The sequence below is a fragment of the Eretmochelys imbricata genome, chromosome 3 (assembly GCF_965152235.1).
Source record: "Eretmochelys imbricata isolate rEreImb1 chromosome 3, rEreImb1.hap1, whole genome shotgun sequence".
NCBI classification, from domain to species: Eukaryota; Metazoa; Chordata; order Testudines; family Cheloniidae; genus Eretmochelys; species Eretmochelys imbricata.
In genome coordinates this window covers 86137599-86163105 of record NC_135574.1, presented here as the reverse complement: position 1 = coordinate 86163105, position 25507 = coordinate 86137599, and the positions used below count along the sequence as shown (strand labels likewise).

At 42.7% G+C, this 25507-nt stretch overlaps 1 protein-coding gene across 4 annotated transcripts in view; it reads left to right on the top strand.

Annotated features, from left to right (window-relative positions):
* The first annotated feature begins 1764 nt into the window (after positions 1-1764).
* Positions 1765-25507, top strand: part of FYN (FYN proto-oncogene, Src family tyrosine kinase) — a 180587-nt gene continuing 156844 nt past the window's right edge. For 3 of the 4 annotated variants that reach the window (XM_077812956.1, XM_077812962.1, XM_077812952.1), the window contains exon 1: positions 1765-2050. The gene's annotated coding sequence lies outside the window, so the exon portion shown is untranslated. Of the gene's footprint in view, positions 2051-2482; positions 2505-25507 lie in introns of those variants that run through there. The other variant, XM_077812954.1, reaches the window with a different exon arrangement.

The window sequence follows — 25507 nt, the reverse complement described above, 5'->3', positions numbered from 1 at the left end:
TAATACAAATTTTAAATAAATTATTCCTGCAGATCTTGTCTCTTATTTTCTTTCCTCCCCCCCTTCTGTATTTCATCCCTCACCCAGAGAATCTTAATGGTGACCTCAGCAATGTTAAGGGAGAATAACCTCTCAAATATAATGAATGCGTGACAGTCAGATGTACTCATCTGTTGAAACAAACGAGCATCTGAGGTTACTGTTAAGGTTTTGCTTTATAATGCAAGTTTGAAGTTGGGATACATATTGCTTTTCAATAGGTGTTGGAGGTGGAAGTGAAAGCCTTACGGAATGTTGGAGTGTTGGTGACAGTGTAGTAGGCAATGTGGAAGTGGCAAGGAACACAGGAGACTTTTCCCTTCATTTGTTGTTTCCATGTTTGGTGAAGTGTGTCCTTATTCAACCAAAACAAAATTCTTGTGTGTTTATTTACACTACTGTACTTCCTGGAAGCCCCAGTCAAGAGCAGGGTGGGGAAGGGGAACCTGTGCTACGTGTTCATACATACGTATGACATAAAAATAGACACAAACTCAGTCTGGAAGAATTCATAACCTAGTAATATCCATCTCTGGAAAGTGCTTTGTGATCCTTGGAGGAAAGGCATTATATAAGTGCTAAATATTTACCATTAATTATAATTAAAATAAATGAAAATGGTTATAACCACAGTACTGGTACATTTTACTGATAGTATTTTCTTATATATTGCCAACCCCAAGCCTACAAATGTCCTAAATTGTTTGTTTGTTTGAATAGAGTGTTATTTTTCTTTTCATTCTTGTTTCGGAGCTTTAGGATACATTTATTTCATATTTTCCTCTGCCACCATGGCGCAAGAGGCTAGTTTTAAAAACTAAATGGGAACTCACAGTCTCATATAATCACTGGACACCAGGGGCTCGTGCTTTGAGAAAAACACCAAATATTTCAAGTGAGCAATAAAATATCAAGAGCCGGCAACACTGTGACCTCACATTGCAAAATATTAGAAGTCTGGATGGGCCCTAACCAAAAGCCTACCATATGTGATGGTCCAGAATCCAGCTTTGATTTGAAGAGGGTCATGAAAGCCACCATGGGCCTATCCAAGCCCCCAGTTCCGAGCTTCTGCATTTTTCCTGGGGAGAAGAGGATGGTTTAAAACCTCCAACCCAGGGCTGTTGGCACAATTTTTGTAGTGGGGGTGCTGATGAGGGAAACCATACGTTGGGTGTTTATTATTACTACTTCAAGCCAGGGGGTGCGGCAGCACCGCTACTTCCAGCCCCACTGCTCCAACCTTCTCTGAACTTTGCTACCTGCCCCCAACCATCACTAGTCAGACTGGAGAACGCCCAGGTGCCCCTAGCCTTGGCGTCAGCGTGCAGCTGGAAGGGACCATTGCTGGGATTACAGAGCACAGCAGGGCAGAGGGGAGAGCGACCGGCAAACGAAGGGTGCTGTGCCTGATGCTACCGCTCTGCCAAGGCACCAGCCCCACCTAGACACCCACCCCGCTGCAAGCCGGGGGCGCCCAACCTAATACACCGCACTCCTCCAGCTCCTCCTCTGCCGCCGCCTGCCAATAACTGCGGCAGCCCCCCTCCCCAGCCGCTGCGCCTCGCCATAGGCCGGCTGGGGCTGCCAGTCTCGGGCCGCCCCCGCGGTGGGGGGACCCGGCTCCGGCGAAGCAGCGCGAGTTGGCCGGGGGCGCGGCTGCGGTTGCGCCATCTGTCAGGCGGGGGGGAGAGAGCCGGAGCCGGAGCCGGAGCCGGGCTCCGCCGCTGTCGCTGAGGCGGGGAGGACGCGGCGAGTCGGAGCGACGCCCCTGCCCGCCCGTCTCCCTCCCTCCCCCGGCTGCCGCCCGCGCGCCGCTGCCTCGGCTCCCGGGGTCTTCGCTGCCTGGGCGCGGAGCCGCCGGAGCTCGCCCCGCTCCTTGCTGCGCCCCCGTGGTCCCTGGAAGGGCCGGCGTTGGCGGGCGGGGAGGAGTCACCTGGGGAGGGCCCCCTGCCGCGAGGGGGATGCTGTGAGCCTGGCTTCGCCGCGCCAGCCCCGCGCTGAGCCTCAGGTAAGGGAGCGAAACCCCCGGGGGCCCGGCTGCGGCCCGGGGGGGTGGGGGGGAGAGGTGTTTCTGGGGGGAGGAGGGGATGCTGCTGCGCCGCCGCCGCCGCTGCTGCTGCTGTGTCGTTTCCTTTGTGTGGGTGTCGGTGGGTGTGTGGGAGGCTTTCTCGGGAGAGGTCGGGGCAACGCTGCTGCAGGTGCCCTCCACCCCGAGCCCCCTGGCCTGGGCGTGCGGCTGGAGCCCCGCCAAGGGGAGCGGTGCCAGGAGGGGAGGGGGAGAGGCTGCGGATGCAGACGCCTTCCATCAGTTTTATGTATTTTTCCTTAAACGTTTGTTTTTGGCTCCCCCTCCAGTAGTAGTTTACCCCCAAGAAAAACCGAAGCTTTATTGTTGCTGGTGATCATGTGGCCCGGGGGGTGGATTGTTGTGACCCTGCTGAGGGTGAGGATGATGGGCGATGGTAAGCGAGTTCTGGCAGAAAATAACAGGCTTGCTGGGGGGGGGGAGCCCATGGTGCTGTGCGGCTTGATCAATTCACGTTTCTGTTTAATTTTTTTGTGGCTCTGAAGCTCTCTAGCGGAGCTAAATACGAACTATGATGTAATCATTTAATAATTGATGCTCGTGTGTAGCTGGGCTCTGACCCATGCTGCCTTTCTCCTGCTTTGGACCATTTGCATGTTTTTGGTTTTGTCCCATTGCTATCCCCACCCCCATTTTAACTCTTGAACTGCAGGCTGAGGCTTTATTAGTTACTGAGCTCGAAAGAGGTAACTGAGATTCATCACAGGGGTTTACTTTGCTGCAATTTAGGGGAGAGAAAAGGGGGAGGTAGGAATAATAAATAAAATGACCCTCTTAAATCCCTCTTAAATTTTATAGGATTTGTGTGTGTGACAAAGGGCCCTTTCAGTGAAGCGAGGCACAAAATGCCCAAGGGTGGTAGGATTTGAAAGGAGGTTTGCTTCTTGTTTCTTTTCTCTGTTCCCTGCCCTGAGGCTTCTCTCTCTCCAGATGAAGCTGCTGATCTGCTCTCAATTCCTTTCCAGCCACATTTAGATTAGTGAAAGATACCAAATGCCACACCACGGGTGCCAACATTTTGCTGCATCTGCAAAGCTACAGTATATATGTAGTCAGAGTTTCTTTAATAATGTTAAATCTGGTTTCTACTGCCTCAATAACTTGCCTTGCTGCTGCTCCATGTGGATTTCTTTAATTCTAAAATGAGAACATAATAGCCTCATCCATTCAGTAGTGATGGGGGAGGGAGAGAGAGATGGGGCTGATGCTTAAGGAGAAGATTTTCGTCAAGTGCAAGGGAACACAGTGCAGTTTTTCATCAATCATGTTGATACATTCTGTTTCTTAGAATGATTAATAACAGAGCTGGTTTGTAAAAAAACACAGAGTACTGAAAATGCTTTTAGAGACCTTGTTACTTTCCTGCCTGTATGCAGCCTCCTTACCTCCCACATCCTTCCTCTAACCACCCAAACGGCTGTCATACTTTCCAGTTTTCTAAATATCTTTTAACTGGTACTCCCTTGCCAATGCTCTGAGCAATTGCAGGTGAAGATCTTTTGCTTATATGTTTGTAGAGGAAGTGGGTTTGTTAGGGTTTTGTCTAGCTCCCGTAGATAAAGAACAGTAAATTAAAGGGACACTGTCAACTTGAAATAAAGACCATTTCAATAATGAACTGAAAGTAGTTTCCAACACTACACTCACATGCTGAGTTTTGTGGTTTTACAATCACATTTTCCAATTTTTTAAAAAAAAGTCTGTCACAGGAGATGAAAACCTACACAGAGAAAACTGTATATAAAGTTCTGTTAAATGAACAAAGCAAACTAAGTGGGGGCAATATATAGGAGGAAAATGTCTTTTTAATATTTGTTATAACCATTTTAGTTGTTTTTGTAACAATAGTGATTTTTTTAAAGTTAACCAAAAGTGGTGTCCTTATTCCCCCCACCTTTCCCCCGCCAGTTGAAATCATCCAAGCCAGCAGTGCAGAAGATCTTGGAATAATAGCGAATTCACTCAAACCTTTAATGCTTAATGCACATTCTAAGAAAATAAAATTAGTTGATCCTAATGGATGTCCATTATGTGTGATATTTACATCAGAATATTTTTTAAAACAAAGTGTCTTGCCCAGGTTCCTCTTGAAAAAAACAGAATCACTTTTAATACATTTTGTTAAGTTAGTGACCAGTTTTTTTCATTAAAAGTAATGTGGCTTAATAGCTGCCTTTTCAGTTATAATATGGACTAAGCTTTTTTGATTCCTGTTGTTCTGTAAACTCATGTGAGAAGCTCACTGGAATATTCAGATTGTTCTGGTGGATTTTTTCTGTGAGTCTATTAGTATTAAGCACTAACGATAAAATAACTTAGAAAGTATCAATATGTGAACTCATTTCAATACCATGTTTGTGCAATAGTAATGATTTCCTTCATCGGGGTGTCTTCTGCGAGGCAATTAACTTTGACATTATTATGTACCCTCAGCTCTGGACACACAACTGAAGTCATGCTATATTATCTTTTGATAAAATGTGTAATGGCATGGGGATATTACTTAATTATAAACTTTAATATAACGTAACAGGAAATAGTTTTCAGAGTGGTTGAATACAGCCCTTATTAGGCAATAAAGGACACCTGCATGTAGAGATGAAAAAATATTAGGCAGAGCTGTCAGTGAAGATATTATGGAAAAAAATAACCTTTATTGTAGTTTAACTTCACTGTTAACACTGATATTAGATTTTTAAAAAATAAAACCAGTTAATATAAAAATTCAGAGTAAAATACAAAGAATGTTGTAAAATCAATTGTCTTAATATCGTTGTAATTATTGCATGAAGCATCTAAGAAACGTTTTCCAAATGTGCACAAGTGGAGTATAGTATGAAAAGGACCTTTGGGGCCAGTGGCTCTATGGGCTCGATTAGAATGAACACACAGGCATGATATGATTTTTATTGTCTAATAAAAATTCAGTTAGACAAGTTAAAACTACATGGTCCCTCCATGATGATTTAAAGTTGTGTATACCTCACGAGTGTCATATTTTCAGTTGTTAGGAGGGATTAGTTCTGCATAAATTATTACATATTCAAAGCATTGTACATATGAGCTTATCACAGTTCTGCGTTTGACATTGTGTACTCTTACTATGATCTTTCTTCAAGAGTAAGAGAACTAATAATGCCCCCCACTCTGCCCTCCAAGAATTCACTGTACTGATTGAGTCACTGCTAGAAAAATAGGACTTGACCCTGCCAGCCCTTGCCTCAGTAGTCTCATTGGTCTAGCAATTAAGGATTAGTTCGGTGAATAAGGGCTTGCAGGTTTTGGATCTGTATGTTGCAGGTCAGCAATTTATTTAGTTTTTCAGAGATGCTGAGCACTTGTAGTGCCTGCTGACTTCAGTTAGCATTTCAAGTTCTCATCACTTATGAAAAAGGCTGTTATTTTACTTCACATTTGTAAGCAACTGTCCAAAAAGGCATCTATCCTAGAATGTACAGTCCAGATCTTCAGAGCTCTGTAGGCTTCTAACTCCTGTTGGTTTCAAGTGGAGTTAGGCATATAAATACCTCTTGAGGATATGGGCTTAGGTGCCATTGGCACTTACACATCAAATGGAAAACCAGATTCTTATACACTTGTGTATGTGCTTAATTTTACTCATGCAAGCAGCCTCATTGAAGTTAGTGTGAATACTTATCTCTTCAGGAATACGTGTCTCTTCAGGAGTGGGGCCCTAAACACAAAACTAATAACTTTGACCATCAGTAACTAATTAGGCCTTGCAGCAAAGGAAAAGTATTCCATCTTCTATCTAGCGCTGGCTGAAGGATGACCGTTCGATTTGCGAAGGATTTTGAAATTTAGTTTCATTTCAAATCAGAACAACACTCTCAAAATTCTCCACAAAGGAAAATTGCTAAGCTTTTTTTGTTTCAGGGTAGTTGCGACCTTTTGTTTCAACTTGGACTTTTATTTTATACTGTGTAATTTGACTTTGTTTCAAATTGCGTTAAGCTTCAAAACAAAAATTAAAATGTTTTATTCTGAAAATGCTGAAATAAGATGTTTCGCCGTTGTCAGAATGTTTTGATTTTTTTGTTCCAAAATGAAACTTCTGCAAAATTGAAACTAATCTTGTGAAGAGTTTCAATTTAAATGGAACTCCATTTTCCATTGGAAAATGAGTCTGAATTTTTTCCTCACCAGCTTTACCCGCTGAATTCCATGCGTTAGTCAACATTCCTGCTATGTGTCCCCAGCCCCCCAAAATGCGCCTCACAAAAATAACTTGTTTGGGCGACCTCAGAACAGGAGAGGAAGTGAGTTTCAGAACTGAGAGGCCAGGAACCTGTATCACTTGATTTTGAGGGAACTCTAGCTTAAACACCCTGCTTATCCCAACTGTGGAAGCATAGCACAGGTAGCAAGACTACTAAAAGACTAGCCCAGAGTTGGACCAAGGTCTTTATTTAGCATAAAACCTTTTTTTAACTGAAAGGATTACATTAACTCCAGCAAAGCCTTATCTCTGAAAACATTCTTTGACTACGCAAATAACTTTGCAGAGTTTTTGTGAGTAAGCAAATGAATTACACAAAAATATCTTTAATCAAAGAGCAGCTCCAAGTTTAGTAAATATCATACTTCATGCTGAGACCCAATGCAATAAAATAAACTACGTATTGCAGTTGTGAGGGCTGGAGGCAAGCAAATAGAAGGGAGGAGGAAAAATCCCCAAAAGTAGCAGAAAAGGAGGAGAAGAGCCAACATAATATGCTCCCTCTTCTCTTGAGCCCACATAAATCCATGTCAATGCCATGCTGTAGGCATGCAGTAATTGTAAGGAGCTGGAAAGAGTGGGAAGTTGCTCCTTGTGGCATGCTTATCTCTGAAACAGGTGGATGTCCAGTGAGCTGTGCTGCCAGGGGAGAGTGCTTCACATCATCTAATTGCACTTTACGGTTTTTTAGGATAGCATTGGAAAGAACTTTGTAGGACAACATAAAGGAAACCCTGTAGCATAGCTCTAAAGGTAAGTGCTAGTTAAAACCTAGAGCCCTCATTGTGAAAACAAGGTTAGATTAATCTTGAGTCACAGGGTTTATGGTTCAGATGACTCACGAAGTGTCAGTTCTAAAGCCTTAAGAAGCCCTCTTAAAAATATTTTGTTAAATGACTACATTATGTCACTTGTAATGAAGTGGCTGAAAATTGTTCTGAAGCTGAACTGACAGTAACAGCATGATGTGCAAAGAAGTAGAAGAGAGCCTAAAAAAGGTAAGAGACGCGTCAGAAGCCAAGGAGATACCTGGATAAAGAGCTGAAGAGAGCTCAAGGAGCTTAAAAGTAGCAACAGAGAAAAGGAAGGCTCATGCAGAGGTGATGTCTGAAGAATGTAGATGCATCACAGAAAGACCCTTTAATTTAAAAAAGAAAAAAATCCAGTTTCATGGCAGACACTCTTCCTAAGACCTTATGAGAGAGATTCAGGCATCGCATTATGTATCTATACAAAAATGAATAGAGTTTTGTTAAAGCTTCCATTTCAGTGCAAACACAAATCAGCAACATTTAAGCATCTGTTAGCTGGGTTACTATTTAGAAGACTAGTTTTCAACCTTTTTTCATTTGCGGACCCTTAAAACATTCTGAAATGAGGTGCGGACCTCCTTTGGAAATTCAGCCTGTGGTCTGCAGACTGCTACCGTAGAAGTCTTAGACTGAAAACTGACTGAATAGAATTCAACTATAAACGTTGCATATGCTCGGCATGGCATTTGACGCAGCGTGAGAAAGAAGCCCACAGTTTAGCACCCTTTGATAACAGCAACGCTTACAGGTCAAAACACGGATGTGGAGCTATTCACATACTTTTGATCAATTGGGAAAACAGAATGCCTTTTCTGGAATCTGAAACTTTATTTTCCTCATCACTTTTCGCAGTCCCATTAGACATAGTCTGAAGACCCCCTCATGGATCTGATTACCACAGGTTGAAAACCACTGATTTAGAATATAAAGACATATGGGCCTTTCACTGCATCTCTTCTACTTTAGAATGATGGATACTTCAAAGAATGTAACTTTTGTTGTTCAAGCATAGGTTTATGGGCCACATTCAATGAAGTTGAGTCCAATTATGCCAGCAGTGAACTTGCCCCTTAACTGTCAGGAATATAAACTAAGATGTGAAATCCAATTTATGGCTTACGTGCCATTTTAGAAAAAGAAAATTTCTCAAATATTTCTAAAAAAGAAAAGGAGTACTTGTGGCACCTTAGAGACTAACGAATTTATTTGAGCATGAGCTTTCGTGAGCTACAGCTCACTTCATCTGTCAAATATTTCTGTGTGATATTTACAGAGTATATTGGGGTGATAAAAGTCTTGTCCCAAACAAGTTCCCATAAATTGCAGAATTCACTTAGAGCTATACGACTTGTGCTATTCCAAATTCAGGGCTACAAACCTTTATATTGTAGGAGCATGCGTTTGCAATTCAAGCTGCTGTTTTCCAAATAATCAACCAGTTTATAAATGCTTTTGATTTTTTTTCCCCATTTATGACATGAATAAATTTTGCCTGACCTTCAGCAACAGGGTAGCTTGAGGGATCAAATTGCAACATACAACATTTTAGTTCCCCAAATCTACGTTTTCTGGTGTTGGTTGGTGAAGATATAGGATCCACAGGCAGGCAGTCTTCCTTTAAGTTTGTCTCTATGGAATTCGAGATAGAGCCTGCTGTGGGGGGACTAGCTTAGCACCAAAGAGAGTGCTCTGCAAATCCACTAGCCCAAGGTGAATGTAGTGGTTGGACTATTGGGAGTAAAAAAAATATCATTAGTCTGTTTTTAATCACTATCATAGTAAAGGGAAGATGAGTAGATGTGCATGAGCTAGTAAATTTTGTGACCTGTTAAGCCCTCCTTTTAATTAAGTGGTCCATTATTTGTACAAATAAATAACTTTTTTTTTTAATATTTACTCTTTGAAAGATCTCCAAGATACGATCAGTTTGCGAAAAGATGAAGTATGCACCTTATGTTTTTGCACTGTTCATAGCACATCTTGGCATTTTATAAAAATCATACTGTCAAGATAGCAAAAATTGGGGTTAATGGTAAATTTGATACTGTTGTGAGTACAGTATAAATGCCTCAAGACTTTTTTTTTAAACCCAAGGAGAGTCCTAGCAGCTTCCGCTATTCTACAGCGCTTTTAATTTTTCTCTAGTAAAAATATTATATATGATCACTGTTCAAAATGTGTTGAATATTTGACATGCTTGCTTTCTTACTCTTTTTTGTTGTATGCGTTTGTCTGGTCTTCATTTGTCAAGTTAGTTCCTGCTTTGGAAACATTGTTTCACAAGTATATTAGTGAAGGCTGATACTGAGAACTTATCAGCCAACATCCTACGACTCATGGGACGGCATTAAGCATGGAGTAAAGGTTGTCAGTATTTTACATGTTCAGTTTTGATTCACATTAATTCTCCCTAGACTTTGCTTTATACTAATTAAGTCCCCATAAATTGTCCTCAGCTGGTCACTATTTTACAACTTAGCATAAGACAGGAAGGTAAGATGACATTTTGTCATGGGGCTGACACCATTGCAACTGTATCTCGTTCACTTTGTCTGTGGGGATTATAGCAGGTATGATGGAGCTATTGACTCCATTATTGTTCAGAGTGAGAAAGTTTGTAACTATGGCTGGGTTTTTCTTTATACATATCTCACTAAGAAGCAATGGGTTTGATATAACCACATCTGCATGGGTAAGTAAGACTAGGAATAAATGCCTCTACTTTTCCAGTAGGGGAGTTACTCTTCTGCAAATAATGTCTCTTTTAAAAAAAAAAAAAAAAAGTGAGGTTAATTTTAGCTGGTTTTTAGTCCATCTTGTAGATGGGCCCTCTTGGAGTCTCTCACTATCTCCTCTGTTAACATGCTAAAACAGGTTCTCTGTCTTATATTTTGCAGTGGATGGGGATCTATTGCTATCTGCTCTTTAGAATGAGAGAGAGGGCGTTTAGGAGACATGGCTGCTTCTTTTCCTCACTCAGCTATTGTCTTGCTTAGTCATCTTAAATTCTGTGCCTCCATCTTTTCTACTTTACAAAGAAGGGTAAATTACCTTATTTTACAAGTGCTTTAAGATCCTTGGTCTGAAGGTACTACTTGTGTCCATCAGTTTTACTACATTCTAGCATTAGTGATTGTAGTGAAGCGATGACTCACTGGCGTCACACCTCCTGCTGGTCGTTTGGGAATTAGCTCTTTTGTAGCCTCAGAGTGTCCTCTGCTGTTTGGTGTCTTGCCTGCCTTAGGGCCTCTGTGTCCCTCCTGGACGCCGGTGCCCCTTACCCCCACACACTGGGTCTTCCTTCCCGGGGAACCCCCAACCCTTTACACCCTCCTTGCCTCAGTGGCTACTGCCAGTCATCATCTAGCCCCCTCTAACTGGGGCAAATTGCAATCTATAATGGTCACTCATCATTGGCAAGGGGGTTGGACCAGCTACCTCTGCCTATCCCCGGGCTGCCCATCTGCAGCCCCAGTACCTTCTTAGGCCTTACCCAAGGCCTCAGCCTGGGGAGTTGCCAGGCTGGAGCTCCCCAGCACCTTTGCCCTTCCCTAGCACTGCTCAGCTGCAGGTACCCTTGCTCCTTCAGGCAGCTAGGTCTTTTTCTCTCCAGAGAGAGAGGCTCTGCCCTCAGCCCTTTTATTGGGGTCAGCTGTGGCCTGATTAGCAAAGCTCCCACCCAATCAGCCTATCTTTTTAGGAGTGGGGCAGTTGCCCCCCTACAGTGATGTACAGTAACTAATGCTGAGGGACCCTCCAATGGGTTGGCTTGAATTCCTCAACCCCACAGTTCATCCAAATCCCCTGTGAATATTTTTAGTTTGGAAATCTGAGTAATAGAGTTGCTTGCAAGCAGGGCCAGATTAACCTTTTGTGTGCCTGGCACAGAACATATTTGTAGCCCCCCCCCCCCCGAGAAATTATTGTAAAAGACAGATCGACACAGAAGTTGTCTTTGACACAGCTGCACAAGTTTATTTACAAGTTTCAGTTGCAGATGGAGGTGGCTGCCACTAGGGTACCAGCAGTGGTAGCCCTAGGGAAAAAATTAAATTATAAAAGAACAAATACAAAATAAAACCTGGTGGATAAAAACTGCTATTGCAGCTGAAGGTGGTGTGGTTTGTGATGGTCCTTCGATCCTGTGAAAGTTTCATGCCACAATCTTGGACCAGCCCCTGAGAAAGCTCTGTCTCCCACACAGACAAGCTTTACCCTACAGGTAGAAAATTATCTTTGCCTGACTAGCAAAGTTGTAAATCATGATCTTCATCCTGGAGCTTCAGGCAGTCTTTGAGATATGCTGGGCCTCGGCCATTCAGCGTGAAGTGAAATAGTTATTTTAAAGCAAGTTTAAGAGCTCAACAGAAAATGCTCATGGAAACAGAGCAGAGAGAGAAAAGAAACACACTCCTCTCCATGCCTGGTTGCAATATAATAAGTCCATCATACCCATCTGCATTAAATACGATTACGGGAGCAATCACACTCTTCTCATTCCCCATAAATAAGCCAAGGCTCATGCAGCTGCTCCTTAAAAGGTCACAGATTATGTCAGGGCACAAATCAAAACCCCTCTCTCTGAGAAGGAGCATTCCCCATTCCCTTGAGTCCCCCTTGCCGAATATTCTGCTCAGGAGTCAGGGAGCTTGAGGCTGCATGTTTGGGAAGACGGGGCGGGAGGGGAGCAGAGCGGATCAGACAGTCTCTGGGACTTCTAACCAGCTTGCTTAGGTCACCCATCCCCTGGACTGTGCATGGGTGCTCAGCAGGCACATGGCCCTGTGCCTTGCTGAGAGATGGCACCCTTCCAACCAGAGCATGAGGCGCCTAGTGAGTGATCACTTCCCCCTCACCAGGCCTGGGCACTGAGAAAGTTGGAAGCTCAAGTCCCACCCATGGTTGGAGTGAACTCGGAAGGCCAGTGTCCCTAGCCCATGCCGGGCAGCTGAGCTCCCCCGCTCCCAGGCTCCGGCTGTCCTCCCTGCACCTCATCTCGCAAAGACAGGAGCATAGCCAAGGGGCTGACCCACAGCCCCCAGCCACTGGAGCCTCACAGAGTCATTCCAGGCAGGGAGAGGTGCTCAGTGGGCACCTTGCTTCCCCTCCCCGGGCAACGATGGCTCTGCATCTGGCTGCCAGCCACAAAGTCCAGCCAAAGCCTCCAGGGGGCACAGGCGGCGGCTGCCCCAGTACCAGGTGCGCTCAGCAGCCCGGCCAAACAGAGCTCCCAGTCTGGGCTGCCTCAGTATTGGTTATAGGCCCCTTCTGCACATGGCCCCGGCACCATTGTAAACCCAGTATTGCTTGCAAGATATTCAGGTCAGAAATCATTGGGAATTTCCTTTCTTCTGGAACTTTTAGGGCCTGAGAGACATTCTCTTTGTGCTTTAAATCTCTCCTATATAAAAAAAAGTCAAGTTTGGATCCAAACAAGTGCACTCATCCTTACTGCTACATACTATATACTCTGGATGCAACACGTAGAGTAAATGGCATATGTTAGATTATATAATGTAACCACACTATATGCATTATTAATGTTGGATTATAACAACTTTATCAACACTTCTTAAAAAAAATCTGAAATTTCTCTTATGCTAGAGAGGTTGTATTGTTCTTTGCTCAAGCACACATTAGTAGTTAACTTTGATTTCAGCCTGCCAGAGTTAGAGGTTTTCTTGGTGGTAAAGGTAACTAAATGAACAGGCTGACTGAGAAAAGAGCCCTCAGGAGAAAAATCTTATGAAAAAAGAACTCTCTCTTCCTTCTACTTGAAGTTCAGTGGTTACCTTTTATGAATGAGGGGAACTAGAGGACAAGCACTAGAGTTGTCAGCCTTCCTCACTTAAGCCAGCATTACTGGCATGCTGAAAACTGGAGCAGAATGTCTAGTCTTAACATCCAAGCAGGGATGCCAAAATGAATAAAAGAAATTACAGACTAAAGAAAACGTGATGTGTGCCTCATCAGCTCTGGTCAGTCATTATGTATTGAATAGTAAAAGCATCCAGTTTATAAGAGAATTTTTCTGTGAGAGTCTGAGAGCAGCTCCAGTGGCTCTCGTGTAAGAGGTAGAATAGAAGATGGTAGTGGGGGGATTGGGTTCTCTTTTTAAGTTATTACTTTTAGGCCCTCTGGTGTTGATCTGGTTGATCAAATGGTTTTTAAAGGTGTGTTTAATGTTTTTACTGTTTCCAAAACATAACTTTTTCAAGAGTTAAATGACTTGATTTATGCGTTAGTATGCAGAATATTAAAGGCTGTATTCGATTTCTCCCTCAACCCCGTTCTTAGTTTTGATAGTGAGAACTGCTGTTAGGAGTTAGTAAGCATAAAAATTACAAGACTATCACATGATTCATTGAATAGTGGATGGTGTAAGGCCCTTGAATGTAGTATTCATGGTGATTTCATTAAGAACTCATTTAAACCACTGTAGGGATATTTTTTCCATGCATAAGAATTTGTCAAACAAGCCAGCCAAATTACGTCTTTGTGGTCAACTGTTTAATGATGTGTCATGTAAACTACATCTTACTCAAGTTAGATTTAATCCTCTTATGGCTAATATAGTTCAGTAGAACTATTTGGTGGGGTTTAGTTTGGTTTATTAATTGGTTTCGGAGCAAAAATGTGGTGTAGCAAAGCAAGGACTCACCGGTGTGGTGCCTCCTGCTGGTCATCTGGGAATTAGCTCTTTTCCAACTTTAGAGCGCCCTCTGCCGGCCAGTGTCTCGCCTGCTTCAGGCCCCCCATGTCCCTCCCAGACCCCGGTGCCCTTTATCTCAGGGCATCTCCAGAAGTACCCCCAGACTCTGGGTCTCCACACCCAGGGGAAATCCCCAACCCTCTAAACCGTGGGTGGGTAAGCTTTTTGGCCCAAGGGCCACATCGGAGTGCAAAACTGTATGGAGGGCTGGGTAGGGAAGGCTGTGCCTCCCCAAACAGCCTGCCCCCTATCTGATCCCTCCCACTTCCTGCCCACCCCCTCAGAACCCCCCCATCCAACCCCCCCCCGCTCCTTGTCCCCTGACCGCCCCTCTTGAGACCCCCAACCCCTAACTGCCCCCCATGACCCCACCCCCATCTAAGTCCCCCTGTCTCCCCCCCCCAAACCTCTGCCCTATCCAACCGCCCCATGTTCCCCATCCCCTGACCACCCAGGACCAATGCCCCATCCAACCACCCCCTGCTCCCCCAAGTTCTCCTGCCCCCTATCCAACCCCCCAGCACTCACCCCCTTACCATGCTGCTCAGAGCAGCATGTCTGGTAGCCGCGCTGCCCAGAGCCACACATGCTGCCCAGCATGAGCGCACAGCCCTGCTGCCCAGAGTGTTGCCCACATGGCGGCATAGCTGTGGGGGAGGAGGGACAGCAGGGGAGGGGCCAGGGCTAGCCTGCCAGGCCAGGAGCTCAGGTGCCAGGCAGGACGGTCCCGTGGGGCCATAGGTTGCCTACCTCTGCTCTAATCCCATCTTGCCTAAGTGGGTGCTGCTAGTCATCATTTAGCCCCCGTTCACTGGGGCAGACTGCAGTCTGTAATGGCCACTTATCATTGGCAAGGGGTTACTGCCTTTGCCTGTCCCCGGGCTGCCCCAATACCTTTCATAGGCCTTCAACAAGGCCTGCAGCCTGGGCGTTTACCGGGCTGGAGCGCCCTTTGCCTTTCCCCAGCACTACTCCACTTCAGGTACCTTGCTCCCTAGTCCTTCCCACTCCAGGGCTAAAGTGAGGCTCCTGGCTGGCCCCTAGCCCTCTTATCAGGGCCAGCTGGGCCCTAATTGAGCTTGCCCCAGCTGTGGCTGCTTTCCCAATCAGCCTAGCTTTTCTGCTTTCACTCCTTTTCCCCAGCCCTCTGCAGGGCTGCTTCTACTATTAGCTCCCCAGGGCAGCCCTCTTTCAGGGCTGTTTTAACCCCTTCAGGGCCGGAGCGGGGTGACTACCCCATTACATGTGATCTTTAGCCAAAACTTTAGGCCTAATCCTGCACCTATTGAAAGTAATGGTGAGTTTTGTCTTTTTACTGTGGTGCGTCCAACATCTAACTCCTGGGTGGGGAAGTAATATATAAAGAATAAACTTGCTTTATTGCATTAGAAAGTACTTTATGAGAGAAGTGACCTAAAAAGGATTAGCTGGTTCAATGTGCATTATTATGCTTATTGTGCACTACAACAAAATACCTTAAAATTTAGAAGACACTCACTACTTGATCGTAAAACTTGTTTTAAAGTCTAGTTTTAGGCATAAAAAATACATAGGCGTTACTTCAATGTATCCATCCCTCAGGAGGAGGGATTACTGTAATGCTGACAGGGAGCTGCACCTTTAACAACTGCCCAGAATTGCAATCGGAAGACATAACGCAATAAGAATCTGCACTGCAGTTATAAGACTTTATTTCTAGACACTATTGCATCCTTCCTTCAAATCATGTTACAATGAGAGGGAGAATACTTTTTGACATACTACATATAGTAATACAACTCAAAGGCATTGTCTTGTCTTGTCTGCAGGGTAAATTTATGTAGGCTGTATATGTGCTCTTGTATTTGACAAATTGAATATATTTCAAATCATTATGTAAATTGATTCATGGATTCAATGTTGTGCAACGTCATAATTGAACAATAGTTGCTGGTGTACTCCAAAGATGAAAAAGCAGAGAGAGGCTTATTTTGTTCCATGTTCTTCTCAAAACCTGTGTGACGATGCAGGGGAAGTTCCTATTTCTACTTGCTTAGGAAGTCTTGCTAATGGTTCCACCACGTATGTGAGTAACCTGGCCATCCCAAACTTGTGACAGTAAACACTTGGTATTGTGCCATCAGTTTATATATGTACACTACTTGTTTTGGCTGAGAAAATGTGAAGAGGAAATGGCAGTCAAACCACATAACAGATTTAAGTTAGAGTTTAGGGTTACTGAAATAGTAATATCACATGGAAAGTGATTTGTAGAGCAATCTAGTGAAAAGGTGTTGAAGTATCACTTTAAAAGAAAATGTCACCTACAATAATGCATTTTACTTTAGATTTTCTTTTAACTGTTCATGTTGTGATTTTTCTTTAACTATGTTAGTATAGCTGAGGTCAGTTTCTAGAACTAAGAAGGGTGTTTGTTTTTTATCAGAGGTCTATTATGGAGTTCTTCCTGGAAAGTACAGTTTTTCTTCTCAAATTTTAATTTAGCAAATTAAACAGGCATTTTGAGAGACATCCTCCACTGGTACAAGTTGTCATCGCTCCACTGAAGCTGCTGAAGCTCTAACAGTTGACTCCAGCTGAGGATCTTATCCCTTGATGTACTTGTAGTTTTTTCTTATTGCATTTTAAAACTCCTTGATAGTTAAAGGGGCAGATAGCATGCCAATGTTTGTTGTTTAAAATGACCAACTTTGCACCTGAAAACATTTGGTCTTTTTATATTGTGCTGCACATTTTGCACTAAGCAGTTTTCTTGCAGCATGCAGTAATATAAACTGAGGCAACAACTTAGTACCACAGTGATTATTTTTAGTAAAATAATGAAGAAAATACATACAAGAAAATATGTCCACTAAAATAGACATTGTGTGTGTTCTATTTATGTCACTGTGATAGTTATTGAATAGGATACTTAGTAAGCCACTTTAAATGTCACATTCAGTAACAGATGTGAGGTTTCAAACTAACAAGTGTGCAGTTCCAGTGTCCCAAATTGTGAATGATAGTACAGTAATATATTGAGATTCTAATACAGGGGTGGACAAACTTTTTGGCCTGAGGGCCACATCGGGGTTCCAAAACTGTATGGAGGGCTGGGTAGGAAAGGCTGTGCCTCCCCAAACAGCCTAGCCCCCGCCCTCTATCTGCCCCCTCCCACTTTCCTCCCCCTGACTGCCCCCATCAGAATCCCTGACCCGTCCACCCACCCCTGTTCCCTGTCCCTTGACCACCCCCTCCCGGAACCCCCCCATCCCTAACCAATCCCCCGGGACCTCACCCCCTATCCAACCCGCAATTCCACTGCTCCCCACCCCCTTACCATGCTGCTCAGAGCAGCAGGACTGGCAGCTGCGCCGCCCGGCCAGAGCCAGCCACGTTGCCGCACTGCCCGGCAGGAGCTCGCAGCCCCGCCACTCGGAGCGCTGGCCGCACAGTGAGGTAAGGCTGCAGGAGAGGGAGCACAGCAGGAGAGGGGCCGGGGGCTAACCTCCCTGGCCGGGAGCTCAAGGGTCGGGCAGGATGGTCCTGTGGGCCGTAGTTTGCCCACCTCTTCTAATAGATCAGAGGGTTATTAAGGCTTTCAAAACTTCAGTAGCATATGTTATATTATCTGAATAATATAAGTACGTGTCATCCCAAATATTCAGTGCAGGAAAAAAAGTATCTAAGATACAACTCAGCAGCGATATTTCCTGAGTTCCATGGAAATTTGGTTTCCTGACATACTCCTTTTCTTTTTACAAATACAGACTAACACGGCTGTTACTCTGAAACCAATTAGAGGATGACTACCCATCCTTCTAATCTGGGTCAGTTATGAGAGGCTACAGAGAGACTTGGATAGAGGGTGATCCCTACAAGGAGGCTGAGTTGGTATTTTATACCTAGTTCACTTTTTATAGGATGCATGAGGAGTAAAGAGGGTTTGGAGAAAGCTGCGCTGAGCCAGTGCTGTGGACCCAAAGCCTGCTTGCCTCTTTGCCCCCTATTTCTACTCAGTATTGAAAGAACCTCTTTCTCTCCCAAAACACCCAGGCAGGCATGAAAGGTTGCAGCTGTAGAGAAGGGAATGTTTGTCTTGACTTTGGTTTGTGGGAGGGAGAAGGGGGAAATCAATATCCTCTCTAGCTCCCTCACCTTCTGTTCTACCAGGGGACTTCCTCTGAGTCCCTGTTCCTTCCTGGCTATTGCTGCCACAGTTTTCCTCTCACATTCCCCCTTATTATCTTTGACCGCTTCATAGTGATCCTGACTGAGCTATTTTAGGAGCCCCAGCAACTCCTACCCACAGCAAGTCTGTCTCCATCCTTGTATCCCTCTTGCCTGCCCACCTCACCTTTCTCTAGTCAACTGATCTTTTAATATAAAGAAGTTCTATATACTTGAATTGGCAGAAGTGTTTGAAATGGCCTTGGTCATAATACTGTAGAAGTACTTATATTCATGATGATTAAAATAAAAAGTTGGATTTTTATTTATTTTTTTTTTACACAGTAGTAGAGAATTATATGTTTACAATGTACAGTTGTTGCTGTAGGATAAAATGAAGGGAACTCAGAGAAGTTAAGAAGAGGGCCTTTAATAAGGGGATTAATATAATCAAATAGCTCATTCAGGTCATTTGGAAGTCATTGTGTAATAGGAAAATATTGACATATGGTGGGCCATAGCACAGTTAAAGGCTATTGCTAAATCAACATCTGTACTGCATGGGGAAACACTTGGAATTTCAGCCATTTAGTATGACCAAAGGGACCTATCCTGAACTCACTACTGGGGCAAAACTCCCAAAGAGCCCTTAAAGAGGGCCGAATAATTGTCATCGTTTCTTTCTAAGCTCTGCTCCTGTGTGGGTCTGTCTGTCTGCCCTTTAAGAGCATGTAGGCCTTCCAGAGCAGGGAAGTCATTTTCTGTTGGATATCTTATCTTGATTGAGGGAGTCAATTTATTAATTGCCCTAGTGTACTGTGTATGTGGGTAATGCTGCAGATAACATAAATGTTCGTTTGGGATAGGTTTGATACATGAAGGGGCCATCACCTTATGCACGTTTTGACTTAACTGCCACGAAAACTTCATACAAAACTGTTTCTAGTTGCAGTTTGTCAATGAGCTGAAAGAATGTGGAAAAGAGGATAGGGAGGATATTTAGAATTACTGTTTGTTTTTATATATTCTGATAAACACAGGGTTTTGCCACAAGCTAAATATGTCAGACAAGTTACAAAACTTGACTTTCCCTGAAGAGTATATAAGCTAAAAAGAATGCAGGATACATTTTTTTTGGCAAGAAGAGAACTGAAAGCAGGAAAACTGGAAAGGAAGGCAGGGAGATATGAACAGAGCTTTCTGAATACTGGATGTTTTATTTGCTGGCAATTCTCAGAAATGAAACTAAAACCAACTTTAAAAATTATTTTTTAACATTTTTGAAAACTTAATAAAATTGAAGGAAACTTCAAAATGAAAAGTCATTTTGAACTGAAAAATAGAAGCGTCTCATTAGGAAAATATCAAAATGAAAGGTGATTTTTGCAACACTAACAATTCAGTAAAACTCAGACAAATTAATGAAACATTTCAGTGTTGCCGAATCTGTAACTTTGTTGAAAAAATGTTTTGGCAGGATAATTTCACCTAGCTCTATATCTGATTACCTTTTCCAGAGGTAGTAGTACGTCATTTCAGTGACTGAGGCCCTGCTCCTGCAAACACTTTCTCTTGTAAACTTGTATGAATATTTGCAGGATTGGGATCCAGTATTGCCAACCCCGGTATTCAAAAATTGTGAGACTGACTAAAAAAGTGGCTTTTCTTGGTGTTGTGTGTGTGGTGTTTCTGTTTTGTTTTTGATTCTCTTTATTTGCCTTCTGGCTTCTGAGCCTTCAGGATGCACCCTGCTCACATTTTCAGGTTTTTCTTTGCAACTATGAGGGCTGAGATTCTCATGTAATAGCAAGCTTCTAAGAATGGGGGGCTAAAAAAAATGCAGATATCGTGAGTTTTGTGATAAAATTCTGATAGATGGCAATGCTGGGAATGTAGGAATGCTTCCTCTGAAAGATCCAGTTCGAGTCTCCAAGCTTTGTTGCTGACAAGGAAGATAGTAATAACCTAGCCTATAAGACAAAGGAAATCTTGACTTGACTTGCTTTGGTGTAAAGTTATAACCTGCCTCTGTTTTTTTGCTAATATTGGAAATTAGATACTCTAATGAGATTGTTTCAGTCCTTGTACAAAAACCAGCTCTATATTTATCTCCACATAACACACACATACCTTTATTTGAAATGTAAAGGGTAATGTTGCTTTGTAAAGACTATATTAAAATAATCTTGGGTTCTCTTAATAGTTTAGATATGCTTCTCGTCATCTCCTTCCCAAATATCTTAGGGGGGAAAAAGGATCTTAGGTTAGATTGCTGCACTAGAAAACTGCTATTGATGCTTTGTTCATGATATCAGTGGGGGAAAAGACATTTTAGAGGCATGATATCTTAGAACTTGTCAAATACTCAGCTTTGGGTACTTGCCGGTAGTGAAAGAGGTGGTATTGGCAACTTGCAATTATCATGAACTTGGTGGTGGTGGGTTTTGTATTTTTTGGTTTTTTTTTTAACGTGTTACTAGCTCTGAATATCAGCTTTCATTTTTCTTAAAAGTTTCTAGCTGTAATGATTGTAGAGAGAAGTTTCAACACATGAACCCCAAATGCTAAAACACCAGGAGATTTAAAAAGAAAACAACAGTTCTTAAAATGTCATGATTTTTTGTGGGGCCTGACTCATGACTATGAACACTTGGGGTTTGAAATACTGAAGATGACATTTATTTAAAGTCAGGCCTTTTGGCCTTCAGCATCTGCTGCCCAGTCTTACAAAAACTGCCAACGAAAAGTTCAGTTTTTTTTTCCTTACTGAGCAATGTAATTTTCTTTAACACCTTCCAGTAAAGGCTCCAAGGCATTCACATTTTATTAAAGTGAAGTTCTGCCAATTTCAGGTTTAGATATGTTCAGCATATAAAGTACATTTTCAATATACTGTGTGGAGAACTAGTTGCTAGAGTCATTTTGTTGCTAATGAGTTCTGCATGCTTGGCGTATAACATACTGCTCTGAAAATGCACATACATAAACTGGTGTAATGGAGGCTGATCCTACAAATATTGTTGTTAATGTTGGCAGATGTTCATGGCCAATATAGTGCTTTCTCTGTAAATAGCTGTTACTCTCTGGAAAGCAAGTAGCTTATGAAGAGGGGATAAGGTCAAGGGCATTACTGCATGTCAAGCAAGAGCAGGTGGGGTGAACCTAAATGCATTATTTAAAAAGAAATAGGTGTGACTTTTCTCTATTGGCTCAGAAGGTTGCTCTTGCTTTCCCAGTGACTGCAAATATGTACAGTCCTGCACTGAAGCAAAAAAAAAAAAAAAATCCCCTAAAGTTTTAAATCTTCCAAAATGTCTGGCCTGCACCGTTTAAGTGCACACACAAGCTGCAACATGTACATAACTGTACATGGTCAGGAATGTGCATTGTTTATAATTTTGCTGAATGTGTTATGTTAGGTATGACAAATGACTCAATTTGTAGTAGATTAAAAAAATATTTCAGACAAAAAGTAGGGTTCAATGTCTCTCTAAGAAAAAGCCTCCTTCCACCCCCAACGTAGGGGCTTGTTATTGGGAGACTTGCAAAAAGTATGCCTAGTCAATGCACAAGGGAACAGTGTCAGTGGAGGGACCCTCTGTCACTAAGCTTATTTGTATGTTCTTTTTGCTTTTATGTCTCTCTGTGAGTGTGCAGATGGGGGAATTGTCCTCTTTAAAAAAAAATAATAATAATAAATTAATGAACAGGGTTCTGTTACATCCCCTCCCTCCCCCCTCCCCTGCTCGCTACCAGTAACCAATGGAAGATACAAAAAGTAGTGCTGGGCAGTTTGCCTTCTGGGCATATCCAGCAATCTAACAGTTTTTTGTTCCACCAGCCAGCTGCAGTACTTAAATTATATTAATAGGCTACATTTGTGCCTGAAAACAGGATTCTTGCTATAGATAACTTAAATATAAGCAGAATTTGGCCCGGTAGTATTTGGAGTTATAGACCTGATCAGCTTTAAGTCACATTGTTAATATTCAGAATGTTTTAGGATAGTGTTGGGTATCAACTTTTATCCTTCACTTCCTAGAGGTTGGATATTCATTTTCTAAAGAAGATTCAATTGCAATTTTTCACTGTTGTGTTTAGGAAATGCCTAGGAAATTATCTGGTCCTTTGAGGTGCTGGGCCCTCTTGATGACTAGTTGACTTCAGTGGGCAGTTAAAGGCATTCAGTACCTTTCAGGGAAAGGCAAGGAGGGCAGAATCTTTCATTCTAACCTCGGCTGGGATTTCCACCTGCATATTTTAATTTAGCAAAACTTCCATTAGTTTTGCTGGATAAGGACTCTTGAATTGAATCCTTGAACCGTAAGTATCACATTTGGTGAAACTTTCATGTTTCATGTATTTTTAGCTGCAGTGGCACCTCTTCAGATTTGGTTTGCACACTGGGTACGCTTTGATGCCTGCCAACTAAAATTATCCCCTTGGGACAGAAGGAAAACCAAAAAAAGAAATTCCCCATCTATTGCTGAAATTTAATCAATGGGTGGGGGAACCCAGCATTTTAAAAACATACATTATTGTTGTAGTTTTTGGGGCAAATGAATTGCTTGTTACCTCACAAGTTTCTTGAGGTAGTCTGGTTTCTTCATTCCTTTCACTAAAGTGTTGTTTTGTGGGCTAAAAATCCAGTACATTTTTGTCTCACTTGGGCCTTGTCTACATGGGAAAGTTGTAACAGTTTTTAACATAAATCTATTTATAAACTGACATAGTTAAACCAGTGCAAACCCCTGCGTGGAGATTCATATTTCAAGTTGAGCTGCTAATTTTGGTTTAGTTTAAACCTGTTCCTAGTTAATTTTAAGCTAACCTTAAAAAATCCTCTCTTATAGATAAAGAAATGACCCCACAAGCGTTTCTGCCAATGTAGCTGTATCAGTTTAAATTCAGGTCTTTACTGTCTATTGGTATTGGATGCTAGTATCCCTGTAAAACAGATCAATTAGTTGCAACCACTTCATATTAGTGGGCAGCTCTGTCATTCATTGCTGTAAATCTCTTGCTTTAGAGCAAGACCAGCTACACTCAGGGTTGGTCAATGTTGCTGTCTTCTGTCAGCATAGCTATGTCTGTCAGCAGTGTGAAGAGGCGTGATCTCTGATGCACATATCTGTGCCAGCAAAAGCTTCTAGTGTAGATGCAGTTATACCCACAAAATTGCACTTTTATCTATGTAGCTTGTTTCATGCACAGCTGGGGAATGGGAGGAGGAAATAAACGTAGCTTTGCTAATATAAAACTGCAGTCACATTTCCAGCCATTTAGCAGTTTAGTATACCAGTATTCTTATATTAATAGAGCACTCCTAGTGTAGGCATTGCCTTTCTCTTCACTGAGGCTGTATTCAGGAGTACCATTACTTCTATAATGGTGCTTTGCTTCTTCTGCTGTAGAAAGAATAGTAGTGCTGATATAGCATTGGGAGAGATTTTGTTGTGTTTTTAAGACTTTCTGTCTACTCTTCAAATGTGGACATCTGAGGCATTCAGAAATAGCTCTAGGCAGAAGGAGCATTCTGGGGACTGGCATGCCTATATCTCTACCAAGTATCTCAGTTTGATTTAAATAGATATTTGCTATGGCAGTACCAGATATAGAAACTGTAAAAGCTGGGAGTGTTTACTCAGGCCAGGTCTGCAATCACAAAACATGTAGGAATGCTGAAATAGGAGAGGGTGGGTGCAGGCATAGATATTGATAAATCTTGCTTTTCTGAGAACAGCAGCCTAGAGTAGCACAAAGTCATATATTATAGCCAATCAAAGGTTTTTCCTTCTTATTTTAATAAGAAATACATGTAATGGATGAGTCATGCTTACATCAGTTGTTTTTTTCCCTCCCCTTTGGTGTAGATAAAAATCACAGTGTGATGGAACTCAGTCATCTACTACCCAGGCAGCTGCATGTTAACTATAGTTATGCATATACACAAGTAGAACCAGTATACACTGGCCTTTCTAGTGGCTTTGCCATAAATGTTGGGATCAGTTTTATAGTCTTGCTTCATGGGCTGCGTGAAAATACTCAGACTAGCATTAATGTGGAAAATCTAGGCTGAATATTAGGAAAATGGAAGCACTGCCACTTAGGACCCTGAAAACTTGACCGCACCGATAAAACCGAATTACAAGAATAATTCAGCGGGGGGGGGGGGGGGGGGGGTAGATAGATTAAATTACCTAAAAGGTCTTTCCTAAATTTCTGTGATATGATTATTGTACATGGGGCTGATACCACTGCCTTTTATTAAGGTAGCTATTATAAGACTCATTTTTTTCAGTTTTATAATTTTGCCAGACTTGACTGAGCTGAAATTGTCTCTGCTGCATGTCTTCCCAAGGCATTTTTATTTTATTTTTGGTCTTGGAATACAGCCAATATGGCTCAGCTGTTTCCAAGATCAAAGCTAGAGAAAAATACATTTTTGTCCATGTTAAATCCTGATGATTTTTCTTTGAACAGCTCCTAGATGCCTCCCCCCGCCCCAGTCTTTAAAGCAGGGACTTGAAATTTGGCACTGGGTGGCCTTTGTATCAGGGATGTACCATTTGCTGTCCTTGTGAAAATCTGCCCAAATTTGGCTGTTGTATGCCTTTGAAAAATTGTAGTTCACACATGGTCAGTGAGACTTGCTAGAGCTTCATAACTAATTTCCTGAAGATTTTTCCCACACTAAGTAAACTCCAGCCTGGGGCCGAGGACTTTCCCTGCAATTGCTGCTGCAGGCTTGGCTGTTGCTGGCGCTAGTATTGAGAGCAGGAAGTCTGTATCTCTTGTGCTCTCAGTAGCTCCCCTGCTGGGTCCAGGCAGTAGGGAGGGAAGCAGAGGGGACAAGACCTGAACCTGGTGGTGGTGGCAGGGAGAGTAGGTTTGGACAAGGAGCCTGGGTTGGGGAAGAAACTAGGATTGTCTGCTGGCTGGGGTGGGGAAGCCAGCTGATTAACCATGCAGGTAACTCTGTGGTGCTACATGATGGAGCTCCTGATTTGTTTCAGTTTGCTGTCTTAGAAAACTTAATAAATAACCCAGAAAAAAAAAACTTGTTCAAAGAACATTATTAAGGTTGCAAAGTAAAGCAGAAGTTACGAAATGCAAGAGTTAAGGTTGCCCATGCATCCTTTATTCAGTCCCATTGTGCATGTACATTATGATACAGACTTTAATTACATGATCACATTCCATTTTTTCCACAGGACACCTGCCTCATTCAGTGCACAGCATGGATGGTGCTCAGTTAGAGAACAGCTGTTCAATATTTTTTCTCCTCCTTGGTCAAAGTGTTGCCCCAACCTTACTTACAGCACTCTGTTCAAACTCAGCAGGGGGCGAAGCAGGGGGCTTGCAGGCAGGGCTCGCGTGTGTGTGTGTAAATAGTATGTGATCATGCAGTTAAAGTCTGTGTCATAATGCAATATGTACAAGGGGGCCAAATCAAGGTGGCACAG